Source organism: Symphodus melops (genome assembly GCF_947650265.1).
Source record: "Symphodus melops genome assembly, chromosome: 14".
NCBI lineage: Eukaryota > Metazoa > Chordata > Actinopteri > Labriformes > Labridae > Symphodus > Symphodus melops.
In genome coordinates this window covers 14,684,421-14,689,512 of record NC_136704.1, presented here as the reverse complement: position 1 = coordinate 14,689,512, position 5,092 = coordinate 14,684,421, and positions in this window count along the sequence as shown.

Genomic DNA, 5,092 nt, shown 5'->3' with positions numbered 1-5,092 from the left:
ACCATACGACAGAAATGAAACATAATATTACAAAGATTGCAGTCTGGTTCTATTTCTAATCAAAACAAAGCCTTCTTCCGAACAGCTATCATTTGTCTCAAACTTTGCTCGCACATTATCAAAGGATGAAAAGAACAAATGTGACTCTCAAGTTACGTCAGTCACAAAAGCCATGCAGCAGATTAATCAGTGTTAATTCGAACCCTATTTCAAAAACAACCAAAAACCCATTCTTCCCCTCTTCGTTACAACCTACAATTAGAATCCGGCTTTATTGCTCCGGATTAAACCAACTCCTTATTTCACCACCCTATTAGATTCATCCCCCCTGCTAATGGGCCTTGTGATGAGCTATTGATCTACAGCAAAGGTGTCTCAGGAAGTGAAGGAGCACCACACATAATAAAACCAAAAGAGGAAAAAAAAACTAAAAAGTACCATCAGGGTCTTATTCAAAGTCTCAACATTCAGGATTTTTTAAGAACTTATAATTGACCATTCGCTTAGCCCCATTCTCCTGTCACTGTTATCTCACCTGTCAAGCTCTCCAGTCTACCGTGGTGCATGCAGTCACAGAAATTGTAGCAAATAGGCCCATACTCAAAATGTTCTATTGCCTTCTTTAAAAATAAAAGATGTGGGACTTCACACAGAAGTTAACAACAACTCATATCAAATTCCATGCTAATGAGTATTTGGTTGTCTCTTAAAATAGTTTGTATCTTTCTGATGTATTTGACTGTAGACAGCTCTCGCTACTGCTAATGTTAAACCTCTGTAAGTGTAAACTATTGCTTGGATGATGAAATACCTGCAAGTTTACCATTTAAACTCGGCCAATGTCTGAGGAGTTATGTATAGAGGATAGAGCGTGTTAGCTTTCGTGTTTCTGTATGAGAAACAAATGTGTCATTTAGGCTTATTAAAGGCCGAATCAACATGGTTTGGAACTACAGCTAACGAACAAGGAACACACCCGTTAAATGTATGCATATGCCTGATGTGAAAAAGTTTTGAATCCCTTTTGCAAGAGAAGAGTTTGAGCAATAACATTGTTTGGTTAATTAAACCTTTACTGTTGAAGTTGAAAGAGCTTTATACGGTGGCAGGTAGGGGCAAATGGTCAACAACTGATGAAACAAACATTGAGTAAAACGCGCAGCATATTCAGAAAAACTGCACATGAAAAAGCAAATGCAAACTTCCAAAACAAATGCAAAAACACAAACGTGTTGCAAAACAAAAAAACACGCCGCAAAAAGGCAACACAACTGCATAAACATCAAATGTGCGGCAAGTACAGAAACAAAACACACACATTCAGAAAACAACAGCAAATACAGAAACCCCTTGCAATTGCAAGTTCATCCAAAATGGAAGTGATGTTTGTCTACGGGAGAGAGTAGGAGAGACAGTTAGGCACAGAACGTTTTGTTTAGATGAGGAAGTTCTGGCGTCGAAAGACAGAATAACGTCAACACACAAAGATTGAAGTGATCCGACCGGGATTTTTGACATCAGTTAGTTTAAAACAAGTGCTGGGTTGTCCACATGCCCCTTTTACGTTCTCGTGGTTATTCATTTAACCTCTGACCACCTTGAAGAATAAAAGATATAATCAAATATCAGCAGCTTGTTAAAATTCCTCCTCAGCTATTTGTTATCAGTTATTAGCGATGAGGGTTTTTTTATTTTTTTTTATTTCCAGGAGAAGAGTATCCGATACATTAGAGACAGGAGTGAATGATTATGGTAATTAGGACTGAGTTGTCCTTTCTCAACCTCTGCTCTTCAACTTTCTGCAGACCTTTAAGACTTTTTATCTTGTCTGTTTCATTTTCTGAATGAAAGATTCATGAGATCTATCAGCAGGTTGTGATCATTAATAAGACTTTGGACTTGCGTGAACTGTCATCCTTCAGGTGGAGACTCTTAATTCCTTACTGTACACCTATATTAAAAAACCTTTGAGTGTTATCTAGAAGAAGATGCGTGTATTCAAAGCATTTTTGCCATACAGGCTGTAATTATCCTTTCTCATCGATTTCATTCATATCAATGATGGGCCAGACTACCAACGGATAGTTTATAAATACAGTTATCCCAGCTTCAATTGGATTCTATAGTGGTTCGAACACAGCTCTATTATATTTCCTGCAGTTTTCCATTTATTCACTGTGAGCTTCGTCTGCCGCTCCCTGAGATTTGCAAGGCGGTAGAATTTGATCCCTCCCGGAACAAATTGAAATGTACTGTACTTGCAGCGCTCAGCAGTAGGGCTATCCTGCAGCTCAGAGAGGCCATGTTGTGCTGACTAGACTCGGGCACTCAGCTCACTGCACACACCTACACTGTGGACCTTAAATCCCATGCACTGTGGAGAAAACCATAGACTGTGCACATGTGTTTGTGCAGATGCAGTACTGAATTAAATTGAAATAAAACTCTATGGACATAAATATGGCTAGCCCCGTTACTATCTTCTAAAAAATTCAGCCAGTTAATCAATTGTTTTTTTTATTTATGAAGAGCCAAAGAAAAGTTAGCTTATCAGGACACTGGAGCCGTTCAAGGCTATACTTATAGTTACAGCCACCAAACATGAATCCACCAGTTAGCGACCACTTGACAAAATGAGCCAGGAAAAAGTTTCTTAATAGGCACAAATTGATAAACAAACAGACAGATGGAAGGACTTTTTTTTATTATTATTTATGATTCTTTAATCTTGGAACACTTTCGCCATCATTGTCAACGATGACATTGTACCTCCGGGAATGATGGACAACAATGTGCTGTATTGTTTACAGTCCTGTTAGTAAATCAATTGCGCTGTCAGATTTAGATTCAAAGTTATATCCACGTCTCCTGCAGCAGGTCAACATCCTGACCCTCTTGACTGGTATGTCTTACTGTAATAGACCACAGGAATCTGTTCTGCTGGTAGATCATTCGACAGCAGCCATCTCACCACGGTCCCTTGTGACTTTCTGCAAACACAATCACCACAGATAGATGAGTGGTCAGTTGTCTGAAGATATCAAGGAGTCACAGCTAGTTTCAGTACAAGCTACAGTAAGCACAGACTGCTATAAGTCCTCTGTAGACCTCTTCTCTTCCTCTGACCATACTGCTCACATCTCAGATGTCTGCACTCTAACACCTGTCTAAATACTGTATTTCACTTGCTGAAAATATATTTCACTTACGGCAGATATATTTCACAAACCACAAAGGCTATCCAAACTACTTTTTTATGATCTAACTGAAGTCACGTCAGTACAAACGTGACTCTCTTCTGCCAGCTCACGTTAAAGGCCATCCATAACTTCACCCCGCTGCACCTGTCTGAACTCCTGCACATATACTCACCCACCCGCACTCTCAGGTCTTCTTCTTCCTTTCAACTCACCGTACCACCTTCATGCCTGTCCGTCATGGGGTCCAGAGCCTTCAGTCAATCAACATCAACTCTCTCTCCATTTTTAAATCTCATTTTAAAACAGGTTTTTTTTAAACTGGCATATTCAGTCTGATTATTCCCTTCTGGTCTCATAAATCCACTACAACCTTTAATTTGTGTTTTTAATATTAATTTTATCGATGTAATTGTAACTTTGCTGTTTTTGTCCTCGCGTTGTAAGGTGACCTTGAGAGTTTTGAAAGGCACCTTTAAATAAAATCTATTATTATTACAGCCAATTATTATTATACAGAGTTTTAGTGATGGAAGACATGATGCCTTAAAGTGAATTTTCCAACAAATCGGATACTTGTTGTGCAGCCAGAAATGTGTAGTACTCCAGTCCAGGATTTGAAGCCCCACAAGCATTTCGGACCCTGCTGCTGAGTTGTTGATAGTTTGGAGTAAAAGGCCACGCTTGTGTTTACCTGTGCTTTTACGCTCCACCTTGTTCAGAAATCGTTGATGATTATGCAGTCTCAACTGATCAGACATGATCATGCGGTGAATTGTGGCGTGAGGGCTCTATCAATGTTTTTGGCTTTTTATTGTCCTGGTGCATGCACTGGACACAGAATGAACCTACTCAGTGTTGATTTACCAAACTCAACTCAGCTGTTCTGGAACTGAAAACTCAGTTTCCCAACTGTGGGTAAATAAACTCAGTGCTCAGGCTTAGACAGAGAGTTTGTTGAACCTTCTTGCCCCTAACCGCACAGATGTATTTGAATCATTATAGCTGTACATAATGTAATAATTGTTTCTTTAGTCATCATTTTCTTTTCTGAACACAGTTTATTTTCTGTTTATTTGTTGTTGTAATAAATTGCCTAAATAATTATAAATTTTACTCATTTTACTGTTTATCACTGTTATTACATTACTGTTCACATCATTCCGATAAAAGACAAACATCGCAATAGTCAGAATTTATCACAAACAGTAAAACGTGTTGATAAGGACAAGCAATACTTTCTCACTCAGCATGTTTACAGACTTCTTTAGAAACACGTTTGAAGAGGCTGAAAATTCTTGCCTTCACATTTCAATCAATCAATCAATCAATCAATCTTTATTTGTATAGCGTCAATTCATAACAGGTGTTATCTCGAAGCACTTTACAAAAAGCAGGTAAAGGACCTTACTGTTTGTCTGTTAACATTAACGAAAGAGCAGGTAACAAGACCATGCTCATTGTTATGTTTACAAAAAGCAGGTAAAGGACCTTACTTATGGCTATATTACAAGAGCCCAGCTTAATCCGTCATAGCGTGGCAAGAAAAAACTTCCTTTTAACATTCAGAAATCTTCAGCAGACCCGGGCTCATGACGGAACAGCCATCTGCTAAACTGTGCTGGGCTTGAAAATGGGATGGGGGAGATGGGACAAGATGCAGAAAGAAGAGGTTTGGGGGGGGGGGGGTGTTTTAGGGCAGGCCATCCTCGTGATCCTCATCAACAGTCCCAAGGAACCTAAGAGAGCTCAGGAGCTCACATTTCTCCTGTTTTATAAATTATTAAATGAAATTGAACAAAAACAATTGAACAATGATTTTCTATTAAAAAAGAACGCAAAACAGGATACACACGCATACAGGTGTCTGTAACTTAAAGGTCACATATTATCAT